The 21,024-nt window shown below is 39.3% G+C and overlaps 1 long non-coding RNA gene across 1 annotated transcript; it reads right to left on the minus strand.

The window, feature by feature from the left end:
- Positions 1–6,872: 6,872 nt before the first annotated feature.
- LOC119860454 lies at positions 6,873–19,882 on the minus strand. The gene is made up of 3 exons (XR_006283153.1): positions 16,794–19,882; positions 12,787–12,926; positions 6,873–9,407 (listed from the first exon to the last, which is right to left on the minus strand). It is a non-coding gene; the product is annotated as an uncharacterized LOC119860454 (long non-coding RNA).
- Between the last annotated feature and the right edge of the window lie 1,142 nt (positions 19,883–21,024).

Raw genomic sequence — 21,024 nt, forward strand, 5'->3', positions numbered from 1 at the left:
GTTTAGGAAGGGTTTGAGCAGATGATGGAGCAAAGACAAGAGGTATCTGAAGCTCAGACTTAGAGATGAAAGCAGGGCTGGGAAATTTTGAGGGGAGACTGGGTGAGGAAAGTGGTCAGTGGAAGCATGTGACTAAAAGAACCAGGCAGAGGAAAACACGGGCTAGTGAAGGAGAAATAGAGCTTAGGAACAGGTTTGCCGAGTTGGAATATGAAAAAGGGGCTCACCAGGTAGTTGCTGAAGGTGGAAGGGCAAGGAAGAAAAGAAGAGTGGCTAGTCCTATAGGAAAAGGGGAAGAGTCAATGGAGACTACACCAAATATGAGCCCAGGAGGATACAGGATGGGTTGAAGAAGATTATAAGGGAGAATAGGAATGGAAAGAAGTTGCAGCCAGAGGGAACAGAGGAGAGACTGGAGAATAGCACCGTCACCAGGAAAAGGCAGGTCTGTGTGATCGAGGACTCTTTATTGAGAAGAATAGACAGGCCTGTAACCAGAGCTGATCCAGAGAATAGAAGGGTGTGCTTGTCTTCCAGGTGCTAAGATACAGGATGTAGATCTGAGGTTGAAAAGGATCCTAAAGGGAGCAGGAAAGAATCCACTAATTATCCTTCATTTGGGAACAAATGATACGGCTAGATTCTCGCTGGAAAGTATTAAGGGAGACTAAGCTAGGCTGGGGACGATGCTTAAGGAAATCGAGGCTCAGGTGATCTTTAGTGGGATTCTACCTGTTCCTAGAGAAGGGCAACAAAGGTGTGACAAGATTATGACTATCAACAGATGGCTTAGGCAGTGGTGCTATAAGGAGGGCTTTGGGATGTATGGCCACTGGGAGGCATTCATGGACAGAGGACAGTTCTCTCGGGATGGACTTCATCTGAGTAGGGAAGGAAATAGACTTCTAGGATGGAGGCTGGCACAACTGATTAAGAGAGTTTTAAACTAGGAATTTGGGGGAGATGGTTGGGAGATGTACAGGTAATCTCCACACCAGATTTTAGCATTGAGAGGGAAGAAGACGAAAGTGAGAAAGGATACAGCCGTGGGTAGGAGAATGTATATAAGGAGGAAGAACAGTGTGGATACCAGTCTAATAGTTTATACTGGCTGTAGAATGACTGTGCCTAATAGGGTACAAAATGTGAGCGAGGCCAAACGGCAAAAATTAAGATGTTTGTACACCAGTGCGAGGAGCTTAGGTAGCAAAATGGAGGAACTAGAGCTACTGGTGAAGGAAGTGAAAACTGATATTATAGGAATAACAGAAACATGGTGGAATAGTAGTCATGACTGGACTACAGGTATTGAAGGGTATGTGCTATTTAGGAAAGACAGAAATAAAGGTAAAGTTGGCCGAGTAGCATTGTATATCAATGATGAGGTAGAATGTAAATAAATAAGAAGCGATGCAATAGATAAGACACAGAGCGTCTGGACAAAAAATACACTGGGGAAGAAAACTAGTAAAGTCTCCCCTACGATAGTGCTTGGGGTGTACTATAGACCACCGGGATCTAATTTGGATATGGATACAGCCCTTTTTAATGTTTTTAATAAAGTAAATACTAATGGAAACTGCATGATCATGGGAGTCTGTAACTTCCCAGATATAGACTGGAGGACCAGTGCTAGTAATAATAATAGGGCTCAGATTTTCCTAGATGCGATAGCTGATGGATTCCTTCATCAAGTAGTTGCTGACTGACTAGAGGGGATGCCATTTTAGATTTGGTTTTGGTGAGTAGTGAGGACCTCATAGAAGAAATGGTTGTAGGGCATAATCTTGGTTCAAGTGATCCTGAGCTAATTCAGTTCAAACTGAACGGAAGGATTAGCAAAAATAAATCTGCAACTAGGGTTTTTGATTTCAAAAGGGCTGACTTTCAAAAATTAAGGAAATTAGTTAGGGAAGTGGATTGGACTGAAGAATTTATGGATCTAAAGGTAGAGGAGGCCTGGGATTACTTTAAATCAAAGCTGCAGAAGCTATCGGAAGCCTGTATCCCAAGAAAGGGGAAAAAATTCATAGGAAGGAGTTGTAGACCAAGCTGGATGAGCAAGCATCTTAGAGAGGTGATTAAGAAGAAGCAGAAAGCATACAGGGAGTGGAAGATGGGAGGGATCAGCAAGACAAGCTACCTTATTGAGATCAGAACATGTAGGGATAAAGTGAGAGAGGCTAAAAGTCAAGTAGAGTTGGACCTTGCAAAGGGAATTAAAACCAATAGTAAAAGGTTCTACAGCCATATAAATAAGAAGAAAACTAAGAAAGAAGAAGTGGGGCCGCTAAACACTGAGGATGGAGTGGAGGTTAAGGAAAATCTAGGCATGGCCCAATATCTAAACAAATACTTTGCCTCAGTCTTTAATAAGGCTAAAGAGGATTTTAGGGATAACGGTAGCATGACAAATGGGAATGAGGATATGGAGGTAGATATTACCATATCTGAGGTATAAGTGAAACTCAAACAGCTTAATGGGACTAAATCGAGGGGCCCAGATAATGTTCATCCAAGAATATTAACGGAATTGGCACCTGAACTTGCAAGCCCATTAGCAAGAATTTTTAATGAATCTGTAAACTCAGGAGTTGTACCGTATGATTGGAGAATTGCTAATATATTTCCTATTTTTAAGAAAGGAAAAAAAAGTGATACGGGTAACTATAGGCCTGTTAGTTTGACATCTGTAGTATGCAAAGTCCTGGAAAAAATTTTGAAGGAGAAAATAGTTAAGGACATTGAAGTCAATGGTAAATGGGACAAAATACAACATGGTTTTACAAAAGGTAGATCGAGCCAAACCAACCTGATCTCCTTTTTTTGAGAAACAGATTTTTTAGACAAAGGAAACGCAGTGGATCTAATTTACCTAGATTCCAGTAAGGTGTTTGATACCGTGCCACATGGGGAATTATTAGTTAAATTGGAAAAGATGGGGATCAATATGAACATCGAAAGGTGGATAAGGAATTGGTTAAAGGGGAGACTACAACGGGTCCTACTGAAAGGTGAACTGTCAGGCTGGAGGGAGGTTACCAGTGGAGTTCCTCAGGGATCAGTTTTGGGACCAATCTTATTTAATCTTTTTATTACTGACCTTGGCACAAAAAGTAGGAGTGTGCTAATAAAGTTTGCGGATGATACAAAGCTGGGAGGTATTGCCAATTCAGAGAAGGATCGGGATATCATACAAGAGGATCTGGATGACCTTGTAAACTGGAGTAATAGGAATAGGATGAAATTTAATAGTGAGAAGTGTAAGGTTATGCATTTAGGGATTAATAACAAGAATTTTAGTTATAAGCTGGGGATGCATCAATTAGAAGTAATGAAGGAGGAGAAGCACCTTGGAGTATTGGTTGATCATAGGATGACTATGAGCTGCCAATGTGATATGGCTGTGAAAAAAGCTAACGCGGTCTTGGGATGCATCAGGCCAGGTATTTCCAGTAGGGATAATATACAAGGCACTAGTGAGATCTCACCTAGAATACTGTGTGCAGTTCTGGTCTCCCATGTTTAAAAAGGATGACTTCAAACTGGAATAGGTACAGAGAAGGGCTACTAGGATGATCCGAGGAATGGAAAACTTGTCTTATGAAAAGAGACTCAAGGAGCTTGGCTTGTTTAGCCTAACTAAAAGAAGGTTGAGGGGAGATATGATTGCTTTCTATAAATATATCAGAGGGATAAATACAGGAGAGGGAGAGGAATTATTTAAGCTCAGTACCAATGTGGACACAAGAACAAATGGGTATAAAATGGCCACCAGGAAGTTTAGATTTGAAATTAGACAAAGGTTTCTAACTGTCAGAGGAGTGAAGTTTTGGAATAGCCTTCCAAGGGAAGCAGTGGGGGCAAAAGATCTATCTGACTTTAAGATTAAACTCAATAAGTTTATGGAGGAGATGGTATGATGGGATACTGTGATTTGGTAATTAATTGATCTTTAAATATTCATGATAAATAGGCCTAATCCTCTGAGATGGGATATTAGATGGGTGGGATCTGAGTTACCCAGGAAAGAATTTTCTGTAGTATCTGGCTGGTGAATCTTGCCCATATGCTCAGGGTTTAGCTGATCACCATATTTGGGGTCGGGAAGGAATTTTCCTCCAGGGCAGATTGGAAGAGCCCTGGAGGTTTTTTGCCTTCCTCTGTAGCATGGGGCATGGGTCAATGGGTCACTTGCTGGAGGATTCTCTGCTCCTTGAAGTCTTTAAACCACAATTTGAGGATTTCAATAGCTCAGACATAGGAGAGGTTTTTCGTAGGAGTGGGTGGGTGAGATTCTGTGGCCTGCATTGTGCAGGAGGTCAGACTAGATGATCAGAATGATCCCTTCTGACCTTAATATCTATGAATCTATGAACTTGGAGTTCTTTCTAGCTAGGTTGGGAAAGCAAAAGAAGTTTTATTCATATGAAAATTAGAGATTCTTGACTAGGTGATTAACTATACTCTATTTAGCCATTTTAATAGCTAAGGAGGGGAGCACCTGCTAGTTGGCTGAGCTGTGGTCCTTAGATGAAGTGTCTTATTATGTGAACCATTTTCTTATAGGTGGATCCTATTTGGGGATAATCATAGGTCAATAGTTTTTCTAATTTTTGAGGGCCAGAAGGAATCATTAGTTATTAATCATTCAAGACATATCTGTCCCATATGTATCCCTACAAATTATGGGATTATCCCTTTTCTTTGTAGAAAAAATTAATAGTCAAACATTACACTTAAAAATCTGGGCCTGAATCACCACTTTGTACTCCAATTTTACACCACTGCCTTCAGTGCAGTTACACTGTAAAACTGAAGTAAATCAACAGTAAAGTTTTAAAAGAGATGTAAAAATTTCAAAGGCTATATGTATGACATAGGTGGGAGTTAACAGAAGAAATAGGTACAGTGTAGGGAATCTTTCAAATTAATCCTTTTCTGCAATGACACTTGAAAACCATTAAGGCCACTAATAAAAGCATAAAAATATTTGAAATCTGTTATGTGCATGAGATCAAAAAGCCCAAAAGATGGAAACATTTTAACTAATTGCTTCTAATTCATAAAGGCTATTCACTTATTTCATTTTATATTTTTAGAATTACTTATATAGTGTTGTAAGTGTTCATGGTGTTTTACAAATATAAGGGGATACACAGCCTTGAGCAAAGGGTGATGTTATATCACATACACACCTTTTGAATTACAATTTTTCTCCTGCATCTTCTTTGCTTGGGGGTTGGTAAATAGCTTGCTGCTGGTCTAGAAAAGTATGCCCTTCCCCTTGCTCCCCACCAGATCATCTGTGCTGGCAAGTAGAGAGTGTGGACCCAAGGTTCTCCCCACCTACTCTGTACCAAGTCCAGGTAACCTGCCTAGGCATAATCTTATTTCTCTGAGCATGCACATAGCCTAAGTCACAATCTCGATGAAAATATCGACACAATTTTTCCCTATATCTATCTAAATTGGATTGAACAAATAATTACATATGATAGGTGCATAGGAATACACAAAGTGTGTCTTGTCTGCCAAAATGAAGCTCTGTTGAAACACTTTTTCATGGCCTTTCCAAATTGTGCCCTTTGATATTAACTTAACAGAAATTTATTCCCTTTTCCTGCCTTTCTTCATTTTCTTTTGCTTATGATAGGACATGTAATTTTATACATTTTGCTTTTTTCCTGTTAAACCATCAGAGAGAAAATGGTTTGTGTACTGTATGTTTATGTGACCAAGCATGAAATTGAGCAGTATTCAAAATAGGTAAGATCAGTTATGAATCTTTGATAAAGTTTTCCAAACCTAGAAGTTACAAATACCTGCCCCGTTTTTCATTAATGTCTTAAGCCTTTATGCTTGGATCACCATTTTTGCCCCAACACATTGTTTTGCCTATATTTCAGACCAGCAATTTAAATTGGTCACACTTTTATTTTCACTGTATTCTCTCTAATTCAGTACTGTAGTAGAGTATGCCCTTTTTAGTTTAGTGGTCAACATCTCTTCTTACCATGCATATGAAAGCACGTATAGGAAAGAGAAGAGAGTAATTTACACATCCTTTTATAAAGTAGATTTCATGCTAAGAAAAATATACTTTAAGATTACAGCTACACTGCAGCTGGGAGGTATAACTCACCCCTCAGGTAGACTTATATGTACTACTTGTGCTTGAGCTAGTATGTTAAAAATAGTGTGGCCACGGAGACACGCAGGCTAGCCACCCAAATATAACCCGCAATGAGATCCTAGCTTCATACTTGGGCTGCTAGCCTGAGCCACTGCTATCACAGTGATAGTTTTAGGCACTAGCTACAGCAGAGCTAGTGTGTGTTTGTCTGTCTGAGCTGGGAATTATGCCTCCCAGCTGCTGTGTAGATATACCCTGAGTGAAATTGTGGTTATGGTTAACTGCTAAAGCAGACCATTGATTTTCATTTCAACATGTTGCTCAGTTTCAGTCACGTTCATGCCCTTTATATTCTTACAGTTAGGCATGTGTTTTAAGTTTCTTGTTGAATTGGGGCCTGTATTTGCAGACCCCAGCACTTCCCCAAATTCACAAATAGACAACAGGGCTAAGTTTGCCAGATAATTGATTTGCAATGAACAATGTGGCCAGCTCTCGTTACTACCAAGAACTTACAATAGCTGCTGTTGTTTTATTATGGTTGTAATGCAGACACTATGTACTTGCATAAATAAACTTAAAATTACCCTCCTAACCACTCTGATTCTTTAGTAATAACATATCTCTGAAATCCTGAAGGAGCTCCAAGCACAATCTGTGCTAAGATATGCCAATTAGTATGTCTCAATAAATGTTACATTGTCTTTGAGTTGTGTGACATTGCACTTATACAGTGATGATATAATTCATATGAATGTGTTTGAATAAATACTTACATTTTTATTAAGTGACTTAACAGAAGTAACAGGTTGGCCATCTTTGGTTGTTTTCATAATATAGCCAATTTGTGATAGCTCTCATTTAAAAAGCCAAGTGTGTGTCAGGGTAGGCATTTACTTGAATTGAGTGAATTAGCAGACAATTTTTTATTCATGAGGTGTTCTATATGACTAGTTGAAGATATCTCTGGCACAGTAGGTGATGTACACATTCTGGTTTATTTGATGAAATATCAGACACAATGGGTGACAATAAAGATAAAGTATTTTTATTGTGTAGTATCTTAAAGTTGCATGTGCATGTATGAAACCATATTAGTATCAGTATATAATTCTGCACCTATGAGCAAGAAGATAAGGTCATCCTGGTATGAGATGGCAAGGCTTACTTACAACTTAACAATTTTTCAGTTGATACTTGCTTGATTCTATCATCTTTCATCATCCCATTATAAGAGGAACAATCACAACTTTAAAAAGCTCTTTTTTGTGAGAATTTGAGAATGAATTCATTAAAGCTGCATAGAGCTCCAAATCCCTTTGCAATTAATGGGATTCAGGTGCCCAAATTCCCTAGATGGCCTAAATTTTCTCCTGTGGAAGTTTAGGTGTAAACCTGCAGGCCTGAGACGGGGAGTAAGGCTTGCTGGACCAGGTCCTTATTTTGTGTATGTCCTACCTAACCAGGAAAAATGAAAGAGTGAAATAAATTCAAAGCAGTCTTTTTCTGATTGTTTTTCTTTCAAGGTCTGTTTTCTTTCACAAAAGAATGAGAGAGAAAAACATTTGGAGTTTGAATGTAGATAAAAGTTCATTCTGTGTGACTAGCCAAAACATAGCCATTATGAAAAAGCAAAGTCCTCAAAAGAGGAGCTATGCTAAAGCCATAAGTGTCCCATTCTCAAGGGCTTTTCAGGTTCAGCATACTCAGATTACAGAAGGATCAAGCCACTTCTGTCAGAACTGCTGCTCAGGTCACAGGGAAACTGCCCACAGCTTCAGTGCTGAATGCCAGCTTGAAAGAGCCAAGGATACACTTGAACAACAGAATCTTTTTTTTAATTTAACCCTGAATGGCCACATAAAAGTTGATCCATAGAGCATGTTTAGTGGTTCATTCCTCTCCAAAATGATTCCTGCCTTAACCATGATGCAAGTAATTCTATATGGATCTTTTAATCTTTCCTTCAATTTTTTTCATTCATTTCTATTCATGGTTTTGTTAAAATTTTAGTTTCACTCCTTTAATATGGTGTGTTTGGGGAATTTCTTCCCCCGTGGGGGCCAGCATATTTCCAGATGCCCCTCAACTTCTGTTCTCTCAAATGACTCTGAAAATGTCATGCCCTGATCCCATATTCTCAAGAAATAAAAAGAGAATGGCCTTTCTCAAGCTATTTTTGTGTTACTTCCACCTTTGGAAGGCAAATAGCTTGAGAAAGGCCATTCCACACATTTTCCCTAGTGAAGCTCGTACAAGGTTATGCTTATCCACTCAGTTCTGTAATAAGATAATGCAGAGTTATCTCATTCTGGGACAGCTCTGATTTACCATCTGATTCCATCCTCAGCTCTAAAGCTTTGAAAAATTTCAAGATCTGCACAAAAAGCTTGCAATCTAAATATTTTCATGTAGAGCCTGCAACTATCTGGCAAGTTTTCCCTCAGATTTTTCACAATAAAGACTTGACAGAAATGAAAAATATTCTTTTCCTCCCTGCAGCCAATGTATTTATTTTACATCAGCACTGGGTAAGATGATTTGTCATTGAGACAATGCACACAGAATATGGAAGAGAAAAGACACACAAGAAGCTCCTCAAAAGATTTTGATGGCACTGCTTTGGCAAATAAAACACAAACATGTCACATGCAGGAAGGCTGGATAATGATTACCTTAGAATGGGAGGCGATTTACAAAGAGAGTTACATACAGTAATAGACAGGATGAATAAATAAGAAAGCAACATAAGCCTTCTGTAAAAATTCATGAGTCTACGTTGAGAAAAACATGTTTGCTTTGGGTTTTCAAGCATCATAAAAGGAGACCACCACCAATGACTTGGCCCTCTAAGTGAGCCAATTTATTTTACTGGACCATGCTGAGATAGCGCTTCCAAATGGTAATTAATTTTAAGGCTATGAGCAGTAAAACTATTTTAGCATATAATGGAGACATATCAATGAGGGGTTTTTTAACTTACTGTATTTAATGCAAGGCATTTACTTTGGTAAGGACTGATATTGCAAAGGGAATGCACTAGTGTTAAATAATTTATCTACTATCCACATATACCCAAGTAATTTTCCTAAGTCCAGTTCTGCTGTCCTCTGTTAGTGACCATGGAAGGTTCAGGTGTCCTCCACAATGTTTCCCGCAGAAGAGTGTGTGTGTATCTTCATCCCAATGAATTGTTGTCTTTGTTTGCTGAAAGCTCCATTTTGGAGTTGTGAGCTGATGTTTGGGCCATTTTCCAACAGGGCCTGTCCTCCTAGAAACATTTACCACAGAGTTTGGATGAATGGTGGAGCTGTTGCTGAGGCCTGCTGTACACTACAAAATTAGATTAACCTAAGTCAATTTGTTTCAACCGAGCTATGCATGCTTCTATTCCTAAATGTATTTCCTGCCAACATAAGCACCCTGTTACAGTGACACATTATCCCCTCCCTACAGTCAATCTATTTTCATTGACACAATATGAGTGCAGACACTGTATCACTAGTGTTGATCTGACAGTCCTCCAGCAACTGTCTCTTAATGCCCCTACCATTACCCCTGCGACAGTGGTCGCTCCAATCACAATTTTAAACTCTGCTACCTAGGGGCGACAGGTGCCTCCCCTATCCCTTTTAAAGCCTCCAGTGTGTTTTTAAAATGCCTTTTCCTCATGATAGCTTACTTTGCCAAGTATACCACCTAAACCCACCCTTGAGTGCTTCCGACCAGGCTGCATCCATGCACACAGATGGCTACTAGAAGCATTCCTAAAAAAATTATGGATCTTCTTGGCCCGTGGGGAGAAGAGAATATGCAAGCACAGCTACAGAACAGCCATAGAAATATCAACACCTATATGCAGATTGCACAGGGGATGCTAAAACGGGGCATGACAGGCATGAGCAGCAGCAGCATGTGAAAGCAAAGGAACTCCAGCAGGTATATCAGAAGACAAGGGAGGAAAGCAACAAATCTGGGGCTGCCCCACAGACCTTCTTCTTCTACAATGAACTGAATGAAACATTTGGCATGGACCCCTATCACATACAACTGTGGACAATTTGTGGGAGCCTGACACAGGGAGGTGCACAGCAGGGAGAGTGGGGCCCAAAGAAGAAAATCAGAGGCAGACATAAACCATGTGGCAAGACAGGAGCTATTTAAAACTCTGCAGAAGTCAAGCCAGTTGTGCCAGGCAAGTACAGATAAATCAGATGATAACTGAGAAAGTAAGTGTATAAATTATCACAGTGTCCTGGAATGGGTCACAGCTGAGAGGGCCAATCTCAGGTCAGATTGTCAGAAAACATGGCAGATGCACCCAAACTGGTGGCATACTCTGTAATTAGATTTAACCAAACCAGCAACAAATGTGTGCTCCTGGATGAATATATTAGCTACCATGGAGCCACAGCCAGTCCCCTTAGACACTCCAGTCTATATTACCACACAGACAGACTGGAATTAATGATGAATAATTATTAAAACCAAAAAATCATCACACATTCAGTTACTCTCAGCCCCAAAGGGCCGGTCACTTACTCCAGATCAAGGTATACTTCAGATCTCAAAGACCATGCTGAAGCTAATTTCTTTAGTAAATTGAACTAAAGATGTATTAGCTAAGAAAAAGAAATGAGAGCGATTGAGAGGTTAAAGCAGGTAAAATACATTATGGGTGAATCAAAGTTTATGAATTCAATTTGATAGCAAAGGTATAATAATTTGCTGGGTTCCGATATTCTGTCAGGGTTACCTAGAATGACTGTAGGGATCTCAGTCCAATTGCTCAGAATTCCACCCTTTCAGAAATATCAGTCCAGAAATAAAGGATCATTCTTAGGATCCAATATTTTATAGATCTTGCTCAAATAAGGTGACCTGACAAGCATCTTGACCCATGTGAGTGCTTCCTTTGATGACGAAGATTAGGAAATGCAGCCTAAGCCTGTGAACCCTATTGAATAACACAATGGCTCTTGCTTTGAGTTTAACATTCCTACTTCCTGTGCATATACAAGTAATCCAGTTACAGTGATATATTTAATGTAATTGCCAGCTATTCATTACAATGGGGTTAGATAAGTGGGAACAACACAAGTATCCTTCATTAATATTCATGAAGTTCTGCACGCTAAGTAAATTCTCATCTTTATACTAACACACCTTTTGATCAAGGGTTATTTACTACATGGCATGCATTATAGCAAATGAACAACATGATATAGTCAAACTTAACAATACAGTTGCATTTTACAACCTTGAACTTTTAACATTCCTTTGATTTCTATTAGCCTGCAAGTGAATTAGCCTGCAGACAACCTGTGAGACAGCATCACACATATATTATTCCTTATACGCATTTTTGTACCTTTCAATTGACCAAAATGTCCTCTCCCTCCCTTTCTCAGTCCCTGTCTCCACTTCTTCCCCATTTAAAAATGGCACCCATCCCATATTCATGTTTAGAGAACAAATGCATTGACTCTACTTGTGAAGTGTTAAAAAATAAAAATAATTAATAGGGCAGTCCATATTAAACAGGCCACATCAGATCTGTGTCCTGTGCTTGGACAGAGGTAGCAGAAAGAGGTAGAGGCAATAGCCATTTTTCCATTCTTTTGTTTGTTGGGCTAGGTAGAGGGAACCATGTGGAGTTCTTTGTCCCTTTTAGTACTGTGAGTGATTCAAAGAAACTTTAATAGTGGTACTCTGCAATCCTCTTTCAAATATTTCTAGGGATGGCAGACTTGTTTCTTTCCCTGCAACAGGAGATTTTCCCACACCACTCTGCAATAAGTTCTGCTGGCCCCATTACAGTAAACAGGCTAGTAGCATACGGGTTCAAGCGGTTTGGGGATACCAATAGCACGTTGACTAAATTGAGCTGCCTAGCATATATCATATTAATAATATGTATTATCCACATCATATATATAGACAGCTATAGATTTATCAATCAGTATGCATTAAGCACAGATATTGTAACAGCAATATAGCCTAAACTGGCCTATACCATAATCCTGTTCACTTATGCGAAATAGTCCATATCACCTTGCATTTGCTGCAGGAAGCATTTGGCACAAGCAGATTGGAAACTTGTCAAAATCAAGATACATTCACTTTCTGTCATAGTACAAGCTAAGGAAGTACATTCATGGATCAGTACCCAGAATGTGAGTATCCAAAACAAAGCTGAAGGACAAGTTATGGAACTGGAACAAACTGATGGGTTGAATTTTAGTGACAGCTATTGAAATGTGTAACTTGGGGAGCACACTTCCTGCATAAGGTGAATGCAACATCACTGCATGGGATTGCTCTTCGAGGACTGGTATTATATCAAAACTTTTTCTTATACCATATTTATAAACCTGACTAATATTGGTTATTTGGTCTCTTGAGTATATTTCATAATGAAATAATGAACCAAAATGTGATCAGGTAATTGACTATACAATTTATCAACAAGGACCTGGGTTCTCTGGCCTTTTGGCACTCTTGGGAGTGAGGTATCAGCCAAAATTGGCACTGCCTGTGAAAAAATTGGCAATATTCACTGCACTTTCCCTACACACATACCAGGGCAACCATCATGTAAACCTTCTTTGCAACAGACCTCCTCCCTCCCCCTATTTTGGGACACTCACCATAGCTTGAGTTGCAAAGTGCTTCTGTATCTCTGTGTTAATTAGCAGCCTCTGGTGTAGCGACCTTAAGAGATGCCCCCTCCGTGCCTGCTGAACAGCTGACCAGCATCCAGTGACGAAAGAAGTCAACAAAGGAGGACCTGCTGAAATATTTTTACCCTGTGGATTTCCACTTGAATTTTATTTCTCAACTCTTTTCACATCACTAAGATTTTTTAAAAAAACAATTAGTGTATGTTTCTCAGTTTACACCAAGCATGAATACTGCATTACAAATTTCATACCAGGAGTAAATAATCCATCTATATTTAAACCTTATACATACAAAGCCACACTAGTGCCTAAAAGCATGACAAAACACTACTGCCTCTGAATTTAAGATGCGCTTTTAAGGCCTCCCTCAGCCACATAGTTCCATGGTTGCCTCTTCTAATTACCTTTGTGTGTGGCTGTTCAAATTCAGCAGACAGCTGGTCCATCTCACCCCTCCAGCCTGCCAATCACAACCCCTCCCACGCACACACACTTTGCCTTACAAAGGCAGTACACAGCATGCAGGTATAATGATTGGGATGTCTGCATAGAGGCAGCTACACTTCCTCCCCTCCCCACCCCACCCCACACACCCCGTTTCCCACAAAGTTGATACCTATAATATACATGTACATTGGCTCTGCAGGTTTCACTTTTCAGACATATGGGGGACACATTTTCAAAATATTGCTGCTATATGCCTTCACACCCTTGTGTGCACTTTTTTGTGACCTATCATTGGAGAGCATTAATTTACATGTATAAAGTCCATTTGTGCGTGTAAGGGGTGTGCATGTATGTGTGTATAGTCTCATTTGCAAGCAATGGATGTAGTATGCAACAAATTACATTCACAAGGGACTGCTCGTGCACACATGGAGGCTATGTTCAGGTTCCCTTTGAAATTAGGGGCAAAATCCTCAGATGACAAACTGCTGACATTAATGGACTGCTTTACATGGCAGCTGAAGTTCTGGCCTTTAGAAAAATTGTTCAAATAAATTTAAAATCCTACACAAAGGTTCACAGCATATTTGAGCTGAATAATTTTTGAAGTTACCTTTAATTGACTTTCAGTATTTTTTCATTCTTCTGCATTCTGGGCTCTCTGTAAAAAAACATTTCTATAGTGTTATTTATTTTACAAGCATCTCTGTGGCTGGGACCAATGTCAAAGTATTATAAGAAAGCCTGCTCTCAGAGAAGTTGTAACCAGAAAGGAAAAAAAAAAAGGAGTAACAGAAATCTCATGAGAAAACCTGTTGTGGAAGTTCAAGCCAAGTTTTCCAATCAGTTGAGATCGTTCAGAGAAGCTTTGGGCAAGGAGCATCCAGACCGTTATGTGCTTAGCTTAACCGAATCATGGAAACTTTACAGGGTTGCTCTCTGCTATTGCAGATGACTAGCTGTTTCTCAGCAAATGGCACACATGTCATGAAGGCCATGGCTTAACTCCATATTCAGATGCATTTTAGATTATGTTAAATGCTCACTTCCAGCCGCTGTAGTGACTTAGCCTCTAATGACACATTGAGGAAAAGATTCAATAACATCTAAATATATTTCTGGAGTCAAACACTGTGTATAAAAGTTGAAAACTTTTGGCTCAGTCTGGACTAAAGTACAAAGAGTCATTTCAACTATGGGATGTAAATGTGAGTGAGACATGAGCCCAGGCATATAAATCTCAGTTTGTGAGACAAACAAACCTGTGCCTCAGAGCAGAGGCTGTAGGGGAGATTCTCTATCTTGCTGTTTTCAGAAAACTCTCTTTAGAAATGTGTGTAGATAATCTATTTCCAGAGAGAGCAGCAGAGCCCTTTCTCCATTCTGCCCCCTTCCCCTGTTGCCCTGCATAAGGAAGGGCTGCAAAGCTAGCCCGAGACTCATTCTGCTCATTTGACTCTTCTTCTCTCAAGAAAAAGTGGCTCTAGAATCTCCTCCGTGCCTCAATCACCTACTATACTCACCATCAGTCAGCTAAGCCAGGACGCTCTTCTTCCAAGTCCCAACACTCCACAGCATCAGGACAAGCAATCGAGTCAGTAGGGGTTGCCTCTAATCATCCACAGAAAGAACAATGGGAGCCATTCCACTTCTCAAAACACCTGCCACCAGCACCAGATGGACAGTCAGGGCCACCCATCCTCCTAGCCGCAACTCACCTCAACCTTACAACACCAGGAAGAGCCCTGGAGCACTGGGGTTCCTTCTGTTCCTCTTCTCTCTAAGGAAAGGAGCCCCTGGAGCTGCCTCATGCCTATGCCACCATCCATTTACACCAGGAAAGTGTTTGCTGTTCTGCAAGGATGAAAAAAAAGGAAAAACCTTCCTTCCCCATGGCCAGTTGTCCCTGGCCCTCCCAAAATATAGCACCAGACAATTATCTGGGATGTACTCAACAATTATAGTGATGGGTGCTATAGAAAATCCTAACAGATAACAAATATGATCCAGTATATATTTTGATGAGCATTTCAGGACAGTCTGAGCCAGTCAATCGTTTTCTCAGTTGACAGTTTCCTTTAGTTGACAAACAGGTTCCCCCCTTCCCCGCTAAAAAAACATACCGACAAAACTTGCTCATTAATTGCAGGATCCTAGGAGGTGCATGCTGTCCCTTCTGAGATATTTAAGCAAGCTGGAGTTGAGGCTACTCAGAGCCTTGCAGAATTGAGTCCTATGAACTGTGGCTCCTATGAAAGATTTTGCAAGTCATTTCAACAGTGTCACAAGACAGACAATGGAGGTGATAGGACTTCCAAACTGTGTCATTACTAAGTTCTGGTAGTTTTGCATTGACTGTGAATTAGTACCTGTTTTGCACTTTCTCATAGTAAGGTGTTCATGCTGAACAAATGAGGAAAGCAGGAGTTTTCTGAATATTGGTGAGGATTATTGACAAATGCTATACAATATCATATCTAACTTGAACTTCCTTGGGCCTGCTTCAGATCACAATGATGCCTTTTGACTTCCTAAAATGAGTAACTTGTGAAAGGCTCACAAACAATTACTTAAAAGGACCTGAAACATACACTGCAGCATATCTTGGATGACGTTATTATTAGTGGGATTTGGTAAATGTTTAGACAGCACTAACAAAAGCTTATATTGTACAGAACCGCCAGCTCTGGGGAAATGAGGCTTAGCTACTTAAATAAAAAGAAAAAAAAGAAAAGAAACTAAGCTATATAAGAAAACATCTGGTGTTCAAGTCAGAGCTTTACAAAATTAGAAGTACAGCATACAGTAGTGTCCATAAAAAGAAGAATTCTTTGTTTTGGATTTATAACATATCATATATTTTATCCTTATTGCACAAGTCCCCTGATAGATACCTTAAGAAACTGAACAGCATACTTTGGGCTTTTAATTTGACTATGTCTGTTGAACAGAATTTATATTTTAATATAGATGTTGCCTTGTCACTTTTGTAAAGCCTAACATTTGAGATATAGAACAAAAAGTAGCCAGATATCAGGAATTTGAAGGAGAAATGCACCCTGTATTTTGAAACTCTGTAGTCAGCAAATCCACCAGGTATCATCTACCATTTCTCATATTAAATTGAGTTTATTATGTTCAGTTTTATTATCTTGAATAACAAATGCATTAATAAAAATAGGGCATTCAAAAGAATTACTGATGCTTCCAATGTTAATGTGTCTTCACAAGGAGTTTAAACAAACTGCAAAAGAAGGCTATAATATTTTACTGGGAATTTCACAAGGTAAAATTGAGGCTTTTGACTGTCTTATCATTTAACAGCAAAAAGTGTTTGCTGTTCTGCAAGGATGGAAAAAAAGGAAAAAACTTAATGATCTTTAAGAAACATATCTCACCTCTTGGGCACTGTATCAAACCTCCAAGCCCCCATCCCCAGGTCACACACACAAAATAAACCAAGGGTTTGTCTCTCTGGTGCTGATACACAATCCATAAAAGAATTAGAATGATGCCCATTGACTTACTGGGCTTTGGATCCAGTCCTACTATCTTCCATTTGGAAATAAAACTGATATTACTTTGGTCCTTGCTTTATCTTCTGCTCCAGAACCAGAAATATTTTCCACAAAAGGTTGGTCATCTGATATCTCTAACAGCCAAGGACTACACCTGTTGATGAGAGTGAGTAGATAAGGTTCTTTCACATAAAATCATGACCATAATTATTTTAGTTGTACTCTAGAGCCCAGCTATTGTTGATCAGCATTTTAAAAACTAGTTCTCTTATAAAAATGTATTACAAATATATGTCTGACCTACCAGGATAATTAAAAAGGTATCGTGTGGCGCAAACCCAGACTATGGAACATCACAAAAACAATGCCAAAGAAATCTTAAAATGAGATAGGATTATCCTATTCTGTCAATATTTATACAGAATTCATTTAATAAGTTAGCATTTTTATGTCACAACTTATAGTAATTCCAGTGGACCCACACAAAACAGGTTTGTGTGAAACAGAGGCACTTTTGGGTCTAAAATGAAGGACATGCTCCAAAATGAGAACTGGTTGTAAGGTATGGAAAAGTTAAAAATCTCCTTATTTTGAGAAGCAAATTTAGCATAGCACTGAAGTTGTTATTCCATGAATTGCAGCTATTCGTCCAAAGCCTTTATGCCCAGATTTAAGTCTGTCCTCTCCCACAGAGACTGAGTAGACACAACTGCGTGTACTGCAATTTTCAAGATGATTACTCCATAGAGCTGAACTTCTCCTGATTTGTTTTCTTTTACTGAATCATATTCAGACATGATGTCAAAGATGGTGTCAAATTAGAGTACCATTTTCTTTCCCTAGTTTTCCCACAGACATCCAGAGATTTACTACTTTCAGGTTTAAATCAATGGGACTGCTTGTGGAGCAAGTTCCTACCTAACATGACTAACAGTGGCAGAACTGGGGCCTAAAATGACCCCTCCTAACTTTAAAATAAGAGATAGAATTATTCACACCCTTAAATCCCCCCGTTTGCTTTTCTTGGTAATTTCCACTCTTCTGATTCCTTGGTATGTGAGTTATACCTACCCATTAGCTCTTACATGTTGACGCAGTGATATATAAATTCAGTGATATATAAGTATGTGTTTATGTGCATGTGCAGCTACAAGTCACTAAGTGGTTAGGAATCTAGAATGAATCTAAATCCTAACAGATTCTAGAGGGAGTCTAAGTCCCCCCATGATCTTCAGAAAGAGAAGAGCAAATTGAGGGAGCCAGAAGAAGGTATAAATTATAATATTTTAGGCTCTCTCTAGACTCACCTCTGAATCTTGTCCGTATCCTTTTTTCTTTTTTGCTTTGAGAATTATTGAAGTTGTTAACTTTGCTCTCAACTCTTTACTTTCATGAGAGGCTACTTTTATGCAAATCATATGTATATAAAGACTTTTAATCAGTAGACATGCAGGAGGTCTGATTACACATATAGCTACTGGCTCCTATCCTTCCTCCAAGCCTTTCTACACATAATACAAATATATTTGACTTAATTTGATATGTTTATTTAATGATATAAGGAGATTCTTAATAAATGGTACCATCTTCTTTCCCTAGTTTTCCCATAATATGTTCCTAGCTCTTTTTTACATGTTACTTAACCTTTTAGCCCCAATTGCAGATTAAGCACTCTCCTGGGTCTCCTATGAGTTTTGGAACTTGAATGGCACTTTGTTCCTTGCTAGCCCTTTGCTCTTTCTTGGTGTTGCTAAATTTCTCAATACTCTCTTTGGACTTCTGCTTCATAAATCTGGGGGAATGGTTGTTGCAGGAGTAGATTACAGACTTTCTGGGTCTTCCCTCAATACTCCTTGCCATCTTTTACAGATCCAAGTTGTTCCGCTAAGTCAGGCTCCACACTACACAGCTACTTAAGCCTTAATTCTTTTAAGGCCTCCTGGATTTCTGTAGTTTAGGATCAGGCCCCATTTGTTAAACCCATACAGTAGTTACATATTTTCTTTCCACTTTCATATTTTCTTTCCACTCAGCAAATTCCTCAATTGCAGACCTTCCATAGTAATTTCCTTTACTGCAATTGAACTTTTATTTCCCTCACCCTTAAAGGAAAATTGATCAACACTTTCAGAGTTGGGTGCCTAAACTGGCCCCTAAAGTAGGGTGTGGCAAATTATTTTTGAGGGCTCAATGTTAGTCAGTTAGGGCCTGATTGTCAGAGGTGCTGAGTATCTCTGAAAATCAAGTCACTCATATAGGTTTCTACAGACAGCTTTAATTTAAGTTTCACTGGCTCTTGTCTGGACAGATTTTGACTCCTAATTAATTTTTATTAGGCTTCTAGCACTTTATTCTTTTAGAATCTCAGATTCCTTCTTATCTAAATTTCTGTCCCTAAAGCAGGCAGCCAATATTTGGTCTTCCTTAGAATGATTATCTTGGCTATTTAGGAGTCTCATATCATAATCAGTTTTCCCCTTTCTTCCTTCTTTCTTGTCAATAACTAAACACAATATGAACAAGCCACACACACACTTCATTAGTCTGGGCACCAAAATATTCTTGATTAAGAGGTAAATAAGTAGCATCCCTTACTGCTGAGAGATGTGATTGCTCTGGTAACCCATTTTCAAGAACAGGGAGCTCAAAGGTTTGAGCAACAGCCTTACCCTAATGAAAATCTGCTTAACCTACTCTTTTGTAGTTTGTTAATATAACATTGTAAAAAAATTATTCATTTTGACTCTGAGTTTGTGGCTCCATTGAACATGAAGGAGGAACTAGAGCCCACAACATTTGTGTCCAATGTGTTTGCCTGTTCCATTTAAAATATACACAGGAGAGGGCTCTCTCAGAAGATATTCCTAGAAATAAGGATCACAACACAGTGGATATATGGGTATTACAGATGCAAATGAGAAGAGAGTATGTTTATTAGCTTGCCCTTTAAAATACATCAAGGAAATCTTCCTTTTTGAGATCTTTGTCTTTCCCTAGTCTCTGCCCTTGTGCATCCTAGAGAGACTTTTCAAACAATGTTTTGAATCAGAGAGATATGGATATGAGATGTTTGTATCTTGTACCTAGTATGTCAGCATTTGCCTCTGCCTTAACCTCTATCCAACACAGCTGTAGGGTATTTGCAAGGACATCTTCAGACAGTCAATACATAGCCCTTGTCCTCCGATGTCCATGAGCCTTTGTTTATTGACATCCTTTGCTGTATTAAGTTTAATATGGATTGTGAGCTCTTTGGAGCAAGGATATGCAATTTTATTTGTGTGTAAAGCTCCATGCACCCATGGTGTTGTATAAACAATAATAATAAATAGAAAAGGAATACTTGTGGCACCTTAGAGACTAACAAATTTATTTGAGCATAAGCTTTCGTGAGCTACATCTCACTTCATCAGATGCATTTGGTGGAAAATACAGTGGGGAGATTTATATACACACACAGAGAACATGAAACAATGGGTTTTATCATACACACTGTAAGGAGAGTGATCACTTAAGATGAACCATCACCAGCAGCGGGGGGGGGGAAAGGAGGAAAACCTTTCATGGTGACAAGCAAGGTAGGTCATTTCCAGCAGTTAACAAGAACATCTGAGGAACAGTGGGGGGTGCGGTGGGGGGGAGAAATAACATGGGGAAATAGTTTTACTTTGTGTAATGACTCATCCACTCCCAGTCTCTATTCAAGCCTAAGTTAATTGTATCCAGTTTGCAAATTAATTCCAATTCAGCAGTCTCTCGTTGGAGTTTGTTTTTGAAGAGTTTTTGTTGAAGGATATCCACCCTCAGGTCTGTAATTGAGTGACCGGAGAGATTGAAGTGTTCTCCAGCTGGTTTTTGAATATCATAATTCTTGACGTCTGATTTGTGTCCATTTATTCTTTTATGTACAGATTATCCAGTTTGACCAATGTACATGGCAGAGGGGCATTGCTGGCACATGATGGCATATATCACATTAGTAGATGCACAGGTGAACGAGCCTCTGATAGTGTGGCTGATGTGATTAGGCCCTATGATGGTGTCCCCTGAATAGATATGTGGACAGAGTTGGCAGCGGGCTTTGTTGCAAGGATAGGTTCCTGGGTTGGTGGTTATGTTGTGTGGTGTGTGGTTGCTTGTGAGTAATTGCTTCAGGTTGGGGGGCTGTCTGTAAGCAAGGACTGGCCTGTCTCCCAAGATCTGTGAGAGTAACATTCAAAAACCAGTCGGAGAACACTTC

This window comes from Dermochelys coriacea, chromosome 8 (assembly GCF_009764565.3).
Source record: "Dermochelys coriacea isolate rDerCor1 chromosome 8, rDerCor1.pri.v4, whole genome shotgun sequence".
Taxonomy (NCBI): Eukaryota; Metazoa; Chordata; order Testudines; family Dermochelyidae; genus Dermochelys; species Dermochelys coriacea.